Consider the following 13,746-nt stretch of genomic DNA (forward strand, 5'->3'; position numbering starts at 1 on the left):
TCCTGGACAGCCCAAAATGGCGAATTTGAACTGGTTTTCCAGGTTCCAGCGCACCCCTATTTCTGGCTAAATCGCCACCCTTGTTCCTATACTACCCTACACCACAAACGTCGCCCGTTTGCTAGGCAAACAACGACGGATTCTGACGAAATTTTACGGGAACTTTAGTGGGACCCTATCCTACCTTAGGAACAAATTGGGGGCGCTAAAACACTAGTTTGATAGGGTTCCTGTCCTAACGACTCTATTAGGGTTCGGTCAAAATGGGGTGTCTACACCTCCACAGCCTATAAATACGAGAGGGGGGGTAAGAGGTTTTCACACCCTCTCTCTCTCTCTCTCTCTCTCTCCCCTCTTGGTTTTTTAACACACCTTCTCTCTCTCCCCCCACTTTTGGTTTTCACACCCCCCTCTGTTGATATTTTCATCTCACTTTCGGCAACCCCGAACCCCTGCCAAAATTTAGAAAAAATCCTAGTTTATTTGCTTTTTAGAAGAGAGAAAGTAGAGAAACACTAGGTAGCTCAAACCGGGCGTTGACACTCTTCCGAAATTCTGAAGGTTCGGAGCGACATATTTTACTTTTACGCCGTTGTTCCGGCGAATTTCGCAGAGCTACGAGTTGTTTTCAATAGCAGCGTCGTTGTTCTGCTGAAATTTCGACAACTTCGGAGTTCTTCAGCCACACAAGCGTCGTTACGCCGTCGATTTCCTCGCAACTTCAGAGCTTCCTTCATCAACACAGCGCAATCCAAGTTAAAAGATAAATTATCCTTGTTCAAATTCTTCGAAAAATGCCAATCCAAGTTAAGAGGCCGGATTAATCCAGGCAAGAGGGGTGCCTAACACCTTCCTCGATTGTCACCATAACCCTTACCCAAATATCTGTAAAGACCGTACCTTAAAGTAAACAGAGCAAAATATAAGGTTCAAAGGCCCAGAGCAAAAGAACCCCTGGTTACTGTTCTTCCAACGAAATTCGAGTCCTGACTCATTTCCTTGGAAGAATAGACACGGGTCCTAGGCCCTAACCTAGGTGGCGACTCTGAGTTTATCTAACTTGCGAAGTCAGGATCACGGTCCTGAGTTTGAAAGTAGCGCAGATCAAATAACACTCCCATAAGAACCCAATGTGGTGATCCCATGCCGTCCTACGCAACACGGGAACAAACTGGCTCCCACAATATGTTACGACAGGGAAGGCGACTTCAATGGCATATGATATATCCTATTCCTCCACATTTTCCTTGTTTTTTATGGCCAAGGATCCAACCATGGATTTTTAGTTTTACACACCCTTGGGGTTGATTTTTGCAAGGGCACCCTTCAGTTTAGGAGTCACTTTTATGCTCCTTCTTAAAAGACACGTATTAGGCCCCATTTACATGATCATATATGTTGCATTGATAAAATCGCCCCCTACAAGTTCAAATTTGCCCCCTTTTAGTCATTATGAAGCCCAGAACATGCTCTCTCTCTCCCCTCTTTTTGAACCTCCTCAAAGCAATGATAAGATTCTGGGATCCCTGGTCTCATGTATTCCGTTTCGGTCTTGAGGAGATTTGTCATTCTTTCGAAGAGTGTTGCACTCTTTACAGTTCCATGATGACAGACTTGTTATCCGTCCTGAGCTCAGGTATGGATCAAACAATTTCCTATGCCGCAGATTAGTCTGTATGCCATCGCAGGACCTGGTCATATTCATGACACCAAATAGCGTCCTCACCGATAGACTCATCCAGACCTAGCTCCTGTCGGAGACTTGGAAGACCTATTGTTCTAACAAAGTCATTACAATGCCTATATATTTTGTAGATACGCCAAGTACCTTGTATGTCAGAACTCTAATTTGGCTTTCCTTTCCATCATCAATATAGTCGATCAGTTATTTGTAGATGCCAATCCTATACCTACACATAGAAAAACAACTTGGTTTCTCTGGGGGTGGGGGGGATAACTTTGGTCAAGGCCATGCTAACTAACGTTTCGATCTATCAGTTGTTGGTATTCAAATGCCCAATATGCGCCATCAAGCAGATAGCTAATTTAGAGAAGATTCCTATCGGGGAATCCGATGACAAGCAGAAGTTGCTAAACTTGTAAGGGTGTGGCTCTTTGCCTTAAAGTCATGGGTATGCTCCTCATTGACGTGAGTTCGAATCCCCTTGGACTTACCCGATGCGCATCGTTTACGGGTGAAGAGTCAAATCAGTAATGGGTCAAAGTGATAGTAAGTATGAGCCTACGTCAGGACAATGGATATCTACCGGCAATTTGACATGTTGGAGGGACGATCTAGAGGAATATTTTTAGACAGATACAAAAGTTTTTGGAAGGGACCAGACTCAGTATATGCAAGGGAAAGAATTTGGTTTTGGCATGATAAGTGGTGAGAAGAGGTTCCACTAAAGGAATCCTTCCCTGATTTGTATGTAGAGGATATCCTAGAAGTTGGACTTTAGAAGAAACTTCTTTGCCAGATAGATTCCTACAGTGGCTCGGCTTCTAAAGAGGCTTCAGAACTACAATATTAAGAAGGAAGGAGAAGATAAAAGGGTTTGGATGTGAAACTCCTCTAGAAAATTTACTGTCAAATCGTTCTACCAACAACTTGTACATTTTCCTGTGCCCTCACGTCTAGCCAATGTGGGGAGCATCCCAGTGCTGCGCAGGGTATGTGCTTTTGGTTGTATTGTAGTCCTCGACAATATACACATAGTGGATCCTTGCCATGATCGCCACATGATGATCATTGACCACTGAGCACTTCGCATAGAGACATGGAAAACAATGGACCATATATTTATCCATTGTAGATTAGCCAGGGAAGTATGGAGTAAAATCTTGATCATATTCGGATTGTCTTGGGTGTTTCCCTCCAAGGTCATTGACCTGTTGGAATGCTGGCTTTGTGTTCCCTGGGAAAAGAAAGGGAAGATCATTTAGAACGTGATATTGCTAGCTACGTTGTGAGTCTTATGAAAGGAGAGAAATGCACGAACCTTTAGAGGCCTGGTAAAAGGTGTCCATTACATATTCTTAAAAGTGATAACATTAACTATATCATGGGTGACGGTACTCCCTACCTTCAGGTTTGTACCTGCATTTGATTTATGGAATGGGTGGAAGGAGATTTGTGTTAGCACTGAGCAGGAGATCATGATTGCTCAAGAATGGGAACCGCCGGATCCAGGTCATTAGAAGCTCAACTTCGAATGATCTCGTATGGGGAACTCGGGGCCAACAGGAGTAGGTGGTATCCTTAGAGACAAGAATGCATCGACGTCATGGGCTTTCTCTGGGTCCATTGGATCAAGGTTTTAAATTTCGGTTTCAGTTGGCACAGAAATAGAAACATTTCGCTTGGCAATTAAGGTGAAAATCTTGTAAAATCACATACAAGTACGGAAACATGTGAAACTGGTGAAATTTTAAGATGAAACTTTGGAAAATGCTATAATAAGCACAAATACATACTTAGAAACCATCACATAAGCAAGAAAGCTATTCATAATGGCTTAATCACATCGAACACCTAGCGACATGCATTATCTCACATGTTTGGAACATAAAAGTTAATAATGAAGTATAAGAAAGTATAATGACCAGCCTACCCTCCAAGGACTCCCAACTCCATGTCAATACCACGTAGAGTTACAAGGTATTGACATCTCATGCACGAGATAAGGTTACCTTGTTGTGCAGTTCAAGGATGTTGCCCACCAAATGTCATTCTCTATATTAATGAAATGAAATGTAAAGTTAAATGGCATACAAAAAACATTTTCCCTTTCTGTGCTTAGTCAGAAACTCATCATTTGTATGATGCTGAGGTATTGAAATTTGAAATTCTCGTGAAATGGAAAAGTGGGCCGACTTTCGATTCTATTAGGACATAAGAAAGAAAGCAATTCATAGTGGCTTAATCACATCGAATACCTAGCGACATGCATTATCACACATGTTTGGAACAGAAAAGGTAATAATGAAGTATAATGTAATGGAGTATAAGAAAGTACAATGACCAATCTCCCCTCCAAGGACTCCAACTCCATGTCAATACCCGTCAAATATCATTCTCTACATTAATGAAATGAAATGTGAAGTTAAATGAAATGCAAAAAAAAAACATTTTCCCTTTTTGTGTTTAGTCATAAACTTATCATCTGTATGATGCCGAGGTATTGATATTTGAAATTCTCATGAAATGAAAATGTGAGCTCACCTTCGATTCTACTAGGATGGACCAACAAAGCATGTTGACAAAGATTAAAAATGTTAATTGTTTTTCAACTTTTGCAATTGGTATTAGTACCACTATTTGCACCATAGTTTCAAAACTCTCCCGCATCATCGTGGACTCCCCCTAGCTGACTCCCTTTTGCCTCGGCCGCGTTCCCTGTTTTCCTTACAAAGTCAATAAAAACTCCTATGACTCTCCCGAGTTATGACAGCTTCAACCTAGTTCTCAGGCGCGTCAATCGCATTCTTGGCCACATCCGCGCGGAGTCGACAAGGATTTTTCTTGGCCGCATTTTAACCCGCATCCGTGTTTTTAAACACTAATTTGCACCATTTACATTCAAATGGAAATTTATCTATAAATACAACAAATCAAAAGTTGAAAATCAGGGCCTCAATAAAAACTAGAAATAGTCCAAACGGAAAAAACAAGGCTTTAGTAAAAAGAAATCAAAGAAACATGAAATTTTCTGAAGTATTCATTGGCCGACCCCAACTGGTTTGAAAATTTTCTAAACAAATTTTTTATGCTTTTCCAAAGAAAGGTTTTCCAGAAAAAAAACCCAAACTATTTATGGTCGATAACTAGGTTTCCCAGAAAAATTCCATGGAAAAGCATGAAAAAACTAGTTTCTTTGATTTGAAGTTGTTTTTCGATTTACAACATATCAAGGTTGGATTTTTTTTTTGGTTTTGAGAAAAATATTATATGATGTAAATCATAACAACTTTCCATTTTTTTGTCGTTTCAACCATTTCAGTTGAATTTCGAGAATTTCGCTAGAAATAATAAAGTGGAATGAATCCATTGGGATTTCAATTTGGTGGGGAAGGAAATGAAAACATTTCTCTCGTTTCGTGTTGGTTTCAGTGGAAATTTAAAACCATGACTGGGAATTTGGGATCACCGATTCTAACGAGGCAGAGGTTAGAGCTTTCCTGTAGGGGATTAGACTGCTATAGAGGAACCTTACGGACCATGTGGTGGTGGTGTAGGGTGATTCACTTAACTTCATAAGGCGGCTAAGGGGTCCCATGCCTCCCCTTGGAGATTCACTTCTTGCGTGGATGAGATTCCGAACCGGGTGATAGGTTCTTCTATTTCCTTTTTATTATGCCAGGAGATTGGCTAATAGCGATGCCATAGGCTTGCTAGGACAGGGGTTTCTAAGGAGAGCCTCAAGATGTTTGACTATCTCCCTCCTTGAAGCTTATTATGCCGTAGGATTCTTCTGGATCTCCTATTTTATGTTTTTTATTGTATGTTTATTTTTTCCTTTTACATATTTGTACTAAACTCCTCAGTCGCTGGTTTTCTCGTTTTGCTTCATTTACAATAATTACGTTGCCATTCAAAGAAAAGTAGATTAGAAAAGAGTTGACAATGAGCATTTCCATTCAAAGAAAAGTTGATTAGAAAAGAGTTGACAAGAGCATATCCATCCGAAAAAATAATCAAAAGCAACAAGATTATCTTGACATGCGTACAAGCACTATTCTGAACCATACATCAATGCCAAATATAAGGAGGTAGCTTGCAGTTTCCTGCATGCACTTGAGAATTCAGTTGGATCCAAGATGATCCTTTAAGTAATTCACTATTTGTTGGATAGAATCCATATCTTAAGAAGCCCAAATATGATTCTTAAGATTGTTGGATAAAATAGACGGATCAGATTTCTACAGATCTTATAAACAAAGAATGAAAGAATGATATATGGCTTAGTTGAACCCAAAACACGTTACTTGAAACGAAAACATGTTACTCGACCTCAAAACAGTGCAAGTCGAAGCCAAAAATCCATGTATTGTAATTAAACCATAATTGAAATAAAACATGGAAAACAGATTGCACTTATCTCTTTTGATGGAAAAACGTTTATGGGAAACCCGATTAAGAAGAAGAAGGCTGAGTCGTGCCACTGGTCACTCTCCTTAAGAATCGTATCCGCCCCCTACCGGTGCAACCGGGATCCGCGAACCGATGCTCCAAGATAAAACAGCCAAAGTTGGCTCCAGTCCACGTGCACTCACTGACTGGTCCACCCAGAACCACCTTAGAACTGTGCTCAGACACGGAAGGAACAGAAGGAGATGAAGCAAAACCAAAAAACATAACCCTTTTTCTGTGTAAATCTCTTTCTTTTTTTGTTGGCAAAAGCCACCCTAAACGTAGACCCCAAAAACTCTTAGCCTTACCCAAACCGTATTCTCCTCTCCTTTTTATAGACCACAAAGTGTCTATTGGAAAGAGCCACCAATAATGGGTATTAATGTTGAGAAAAGCCACTATTAAAAGCCTTGAACGTTTCTCTTCCAACATTCATATCTGTGACCGTTAGAGATGAAACGGTTTTGCAACTTTAATAGGTGTTATTATCATAACTGTTTGGGGTGCCATTGAAAACAAACGTTTAGCAATTAATGGGGTAAAATGGAAACTGTTTTAGGCATTAAAAAGATTTATTTATTTTTCATTTAAACCCAAAAAAGCACTCAAAAGTCACTAGCTTTTGAAATAAAAGGGAAATCAAATTTTGAATATTTCCCTCTAAATTTTAAAGACAACGCAAAAGCACTTTTGATTTTTCAAATTCTTTAAAATTTCCAACAATCCCCCACAAGTTTCAAAATACAGTTAGAGTTTAAAAACGGAAGCATCTGAGCACATTAGAAAAATAAAGTGAATTCATACCGGTGTCTTTTGGACTTCAACCGATATTTAGGATAAACAGATTACGTTACCGAGTACGGGTAAAGTTAGACTCCTTCAACTTTTTCTCGTAGGTGTAACTGGCTAACCTGTTACCCACACCCTCCGTTCGATTCCTTGGTGATTCATTCACAGTATTGGAACATTTTGGCCTTGTTCCCCTCTTGGTTCTCATGAATGTTCTAGAGAATTACCCGTTAAATTCTCATAGGAAGCGGCCTCACCTCCACATTCACTTAGGTCAGTCATCAAGTGTGCACCGCAAGTAACACACCACCCAATTCAGGTTATGAACTGATTAAGAGTCTCAAACTCATCCTACCGCATTTGCAGTGAACACTATCTTCCAATATTTTGCATCTAGAAGTGGGGGGTGATAGTGTTAACAAACCATCTGGTGACTTGTTAGTACCCATTGAACCTAATTCCAGGGATCTCCTTTCACATAGGTTGGGTGTCCATCACTAATGGTTAATGCCTCGATCTTTAACCCCATTCCTTTCCGATGCCTTATACACCACTTTATGTGGTTTTACCAGAGGATCTGCAGACTCCTCTTCGCCTTTACAAAGTCGAGTGTTATTGTCCCTCATCTGCTTTACCAACTTATGCCTGAGGCAATCATGCCCCTTTTGCCATTTAAGGTTTTACATTTGGCCTTGGCTAAAGCATTTTTGGTTTTGTTTTGCAGTCACTATATAAAATTACTGATGGAACCGGTCTTGGCCATAACAGCCCATCTGCCATAAAAACATAACTTGAGCCATTTGGCTCCACCTCCTGCTAGAGATAAGGCTATTATAATCTTACTATCATATAGTGGGACTTTTACAACACATGTGTGTAACCGATTTTAATGAAATCGCTCCACCACTTAAGATGGATAAGTACCCACTGGTATACTTGGATTCTCTCAATTAGAGATCCAATTAGCACAACCTAGCCTTCTTGAACAGTAGGACCCCCACAATTTGAACAATTACCTCTCAATTCTGAGTTACCAGGTACAATCCATCCCAATCTAATGTACTCATGTACCTACCAGGCAACAAACCATAAGTGAGTATATGGAATTTACATTTTAAGCCTCCATACTCCAAAAATTATGGTTAGCCTCTCAACCAAGAATTTAAAGTCATGTCCATACACTACATGCATCATTGCATATGTAATTGCATTCAATTGTCCAATCTTCATATAAGTATTTTTATGGACTTACATTCTGCAATCTGCAGAATATGTATGTAATAGGTACATAATGCATATAATATTCAAATTGTGTTCCAATATGCCAAATCTACTTATTTTCCAAAAAAATACAGAAAATTTGAATGACATTTTAACATGCATTATATTGATGAATTTCATCAATTCTTCTTTAGATGGAATGAACTAGTTAGGGTAATGCCAAACCCAATTTGGCTCTTAGAGTTCACATGCCATAGTACATATAAAACATCATTTCCAATACATAATGGCAATACACCAAGTTCCTTAACAAGAACAAGAACTTTAAACTTTGATAGTATATGAATTATATAGCATTCCCATTCAAGTAATGCAGATTTTTTCTCATTGAAAATAAATCGTTACTTATATTGCCATTAGATTCATTTACAAGCATTCAACAAGACATGCTTATCTCTTAAAGGCATTTTAGCAAACACTTGACAAGCATCATTTTTTTAACCATGTACCATTACCAAAACAAATGAGTGTCAAAACATTTAACTAGATAAATGGGTGTTGATATCAAAACATAGGCTACTGATTTTATGAGCCACCGCAAACGGTCCAAATATCAAGCCCCTATGATGATCAACCATGAATTCCCTTTTCTTTTATCAACAAACCAATAAAATTTCTTAAAACAGAAATTTAACATGTTGAGGCAATTGTATAAAGATACAATAAGAAAATCAATCATCAAAGCCAAACAAATATAATCTACTAGTTTAAGTGCCAATAACAATATTGAGTCATAAGGTACTCAACCTTTTAATTTGCCAAACCAAATAAGAGATGGGTTTTTACACCAATTTAAAAACAAAGTGTTTCCCAAACCCCATCCATGTGATCAATTTAGTTCTAAACATCAAAAGAGTTTTAACTAAATGATGAAAAAAACATCATATGAATATCAACCAAGCATGTAAAATTTCAAAACTGTAATTGAAATAAATTATGGAACTTTTCATGTTTTAAAAAGCAAACATAAACGGATCAACAATCAACATCATAACATGAGGCTAAAAATCATTAAAATGTTCTATTTTCTTTTGAGAAATCTGAACATATCTTTTGACTTTGTTTGCACCAAAATTGGGTTTTTTTTTAGAAAGCCATAGATCATAGATCAGTAACAAGTTTGACCATTATAAGAGAAGTAGTAAATCTGAAATACTACGATTCTTAAGTTTGTTGGATAGAATCCATATCTTAAGAAGCCCAAATATGATTCTTAAGACTGTTGGATAAAATAGACGGATCAGATTTCTACAGATCTTATAAACAAAGAATGAAAGAATGATATATGGCTTAGTTGAACCCAAAACACATTACTTGAAACGAAAACATGTTACTCGACCTCAAAACAGTGCAAGTCGAAGCCAAAAATCCATGTATTGTAATTAAACCATAATTGAAATAAAACATGGAAAACAGATTGCACTTATCTCTTTTGATGGAAAAACGTTTATGGGAAACCCGATTAAGAAGAAGAAGGCTGAGTCGTGCCACTGGTCACTCTCCTTAAGAATCGTATCCGCCCCCTACCGGTGCAACCGGGATCCGCGAACCGATGCTCCAAGATAAAATAGCCAAAGTTGGCTCCAGTCCACGTGCACTCGCTGACTGGTCCACCAGAACCACCTTAGAACTGTGCTCAGACACGGAAGGAACAGAAGGAGATGAAGTAAAAACCAAAAAATATAACCCTTTTTCTGTGTAAACCTCTTTCTTTTTTTGTTGGCAAAAGCCACCCCAAACGTAGACCCCAAAAACTCTTAGCCTTACCCAAACCGTATTCTCTTCTCCTTTTTATAGACCACAAAGTGTCTATTGGAAAGAGCCACCAATAATGGGTATTAATGTTGAGAAAAGCCACCATTAAAAGCCTTGAACGTGTCTCTTCCAACATTCATATCTGTGACCGTTAGAGATGAAACGGTTTTGCAACTTTAATAGGTGTTATTATCATAACCGTTTGGGGTGCCTTTAAAAAACAAACGTTTAGCAATTAATGGGGTAAAATGGAAACCGTTTTAGGCATTAAAAAGATTTATTTATTTTTCATTTAAACCCAAAAAAGCACTCAAAAGTCACTAGCTTTTGAAATAAAACGAAAATCAAATTTTGAATATTTCCCTCTAAATTTTAAAGACAACGCAAAAACACTTTTGATTTTTCAAATTCTTTAAAATTTCCAACACTATTGGCTGCATCACCATAATAGCTTAAAATGGGGTTACTATTGGCTCTGCATTCAACATAATGCCTTTCCCTTTGAAGGAACTTCTGAATCATTCCTAGAAATTCATCATCGTGTCCACCTCACTTGATGAAGTCCAATAAAATAGATGCATTGTATTGAAGCCTCTCTCAACCATTTCACGGAGAAGTTGCATTGCTTTAAGCATTTCATCTTTACAAAGAATCCCCTGTACAGTCATACTATAATATCAAACGTGAAATTGGCTGGCAAGCAACTATTTTCTTCCATTTGCAAAAACAATTCATTAGCTTCCTTCAACAGCCCATCTTACAAAGACCATTGATCATATTGTTATATGTCCTAATATTAAGCAAAAACCCTTTGGTAGGAATGTGATACTTCTAACAGTTCAGAGCACTGATAGTATTCTTGATTTAATGGAAGAAATCTTGGAATAGAAGAAGAAGAAAGAAAGGAAGAAAGAAGTGCTTGAGAAAAATTTCTTTGATATCCCTTCTTTTACAATTACCCAACTTATATCTAACTCCTAACAGTGACAACTGTTATAACTACTTCAGTTACATCAGCTTACTCATTAACTATAGTTCTAACTAACATTATTTCCCTTAACTACGGTTCTAACTGACATCACTCTTATCCTTGTAACTACATCAGCTTCTTAATACTTGGATACATAATCAGACAACCACTTTGGTTGACCTCTATTTCTCTGAAGTCTTACTCTTTTGTTGTGTGAAGTGCTTGGTCCACTGACTCTGTTTCTTGAGTTTGAAGTGTATCAGAATGCCATAAAGAGATCCTTTGTAGCTTTAAGATTAAAAGATCTACACATCCCCTCAATAAGGATGCTGAAATTTTGGGTAGCAGATTCAAATCCATTGTTTTCCATGCCATGAAAAAGCTCCATCACCTCATTAATACACAGGTTTTTGTACAAGCCATCCAAAAATACAGTGTATGTGATGATATCTAGGATTTGACCATGAATTTGCATCTCATTGAAGAGATTTTGTGCAGCCACAACTGTCCCCATCAGGCAGAATCCATCTGTAGCTATTGTGGGTTACAATCCGTTGCAATGCATTCCTCTATTACTATTGACTCTGCATTCAACACAACACCTTTCCCTTTGCCTTCGGAAGGAACTTATGAATCATTTCTAGAAATTCATGATCTTGTCCACCTGACTTGATCAAGTTCATTAACATAAATACAGTGTTGTCATGTGCTGCAAAGCCTCTCTCAACCATTTCATTAAGAAGCTGCACTGCTCTAAGGGTTTCATTTTTACAAAGAAGCCCACACACTATGATATTAAACGTGAAGTCATTTGGAGAGCAACCATTTCCTTCCATTTGCAAAAACAGTTCATTAGCTTCCTGCAACATCCCCTCTTTACAAAGACCATTAATCATATTGTTATATGTTCTAACATTAAGCAACAACCCTTTAGCCGGAATGCCGGAAAAAAGATCCATTGCATCTTTAATTTTACCAGATCTACACATCCCGTCAATAAGGATGCTGAAAGTTTGGGTATCAGGTTCAAGTCCGTTGCTTTCCATGCTGAGGAAAAGCTCCATCGCCTCATCAAGACATTGGTTTTTGAACAAACCATCTATAAGAGCGTTGTAAATGGCTATTGTGGGTTTCAATCCCTTGTGATGCATTTCTCCAAAAAGCCGCATAGCCTCATCAATCCTACACCTCTTGCAATAGCCATTGATCAACAACAAGTAGGTAACAAAACTAGGCTCATTACCTCTATCGACCATGAAATAAAAGAGGTTCACTGCCTCATCCATTTGGCCTATTAGGCGGTACCCATCAATCAATGTATTATATGTGATAATGTCAGGGTTCTCACCTCTTTGAATCATCACCTCTTATAGTCCATGGGCTTTTTCAACCATTCCTTGTTTGCAAAGAGCATTGACTAGTATGTTGAAGGTTTTTACATTCGGAGAAATCTCTCGACCCACCATTTCATTGAACAACCCTACGGCTTCTTTCCACATGCCTGAATTGCAGAGGCCATGAATCAAGGAATTATAAGTGATGACACCTGGTGAAATACCCTTCCTAATCATTTCTGAAAAGAGGCTCATTGTGCCGTCCATTTGGCCTATTAGGCAGTACCCATCAATCAATGTATTATATGTGATAATGTCAGGGTTCTCGCCTCTTTGAATCATCACCTCTAATAGTCCATGCGCTTTTTTAACCATTCCTTGTTTGCAAAGAGCATTGACTAGTATGCTGAAGGTTATCACATTCGGAGAAATTTCTCGACCCACCATTTCATTGAACAATCCTACGGTTTCTTCCCACATGTTCGAATTGCAGAGGCCATGAATCAAGAATTATACGTGATGACATCTGGCAAAATTCCATTACAAATCATTTCTGAGAAGTGATTCAGGGCCTCTTTAATCAGTCTCTCTTTGCAGAGACCGTCAATGATTCTGTTATACAAGAATGTAACAGGCCTATATCTTCCCTTCTCCATTTCTCTGAGCAATCCACTTGCCGAACCAGTATCTCCCATCTTGCAAAGCCCACCCACAAGAGTGCTGAATGTGACAGCATCTGGTTCATGACCACATTTCATGATGCCACCGAAAGTAGCCAAACCCAAGTCTACTCTCTTCAAATAGCAATAAGATTTAACCAAAATGTTCAACGTACATATATTGGGATCCATTCCTACCGAATTCATCATTCTACACAGACAAACCACAGTGGAATAATGTTTCATTCTGGCAAGAGCCCCCAACAGGTGATTAAAAGTCAAAATCGATGGGAAGGGTTTCATGGAAACCAAACGATCAAAGAAACCCAATGCATCCTTCAAACTAATACCAGAACTTCATCTACACTGGTTCTTCACAAAAGTTTCGAACTGGGTTCGGCTCCAGATATCCGAATTTGATTTCTCATTGTGAATAATCTGAGAATGAGAGAGTGTAGACAGAGGACGTGAGGGTGGAGAAAGCGTACCCTTTTGATGAATCTGAGAAGCAAAACTTGTCCTTGCATGTTTTGTGGAAGAAGAAAAAGCAGCAGCAGAAGCAATTCCCTTCCCCATTAGTTGTAAACACTAAAAACTCCCAGAGAGAGAGAGAGAGAGAGAGAGAGAGAGGTCATATTTACACAGTAACCTCTAGAGAGAGCATCAAATTTGCCCCACAAAGATGAACGGTGCAGATCATGCCAACCTTATGTTGCATGTTGCATCTCGACTTACTTTTCAACACTCGATTGGGTGTCAATATCAAAACAAGTAAATACTCTGTGAGCGAATTTGATAAGAGGTTCTCTCTCTTGATGTCTAGTA

At 38.6% G+C, this 13,746-nt stretch overlaps 1 pseudogene; it reads right to left on the reverse strand.

Annotated features, from left to right (window-relative positions):
* Nucleotides 1-10,763: 10,763 nt before the first annotated feature.
* On the reverse strand, nt 10,764-13,504 carry LOC143887167 (uncharacterized; annotated as a pseudogene).
* Between the last annotated feature and the right edge of the window lie 242 nt (nt 13,505-13,746).

The sequence above is a fragment of the Tasmannia lanceolata genome, unplaced genomic scaffold, assembly GCF_043159265.1.
Source record: "Tasmannia lanceolata isolate RefF3 unplaced genomic scaffold, GAP_Taslan_0.1 ptg000012l, whole genome shotgun sequence".
Taxonomy (NCBI): Eukaryota; Viridiplantae; Streptophyta; class Magnoliopsida; order Canellales; family Winteraceae; genus Tasmannia; species Tasmannia lanceolata.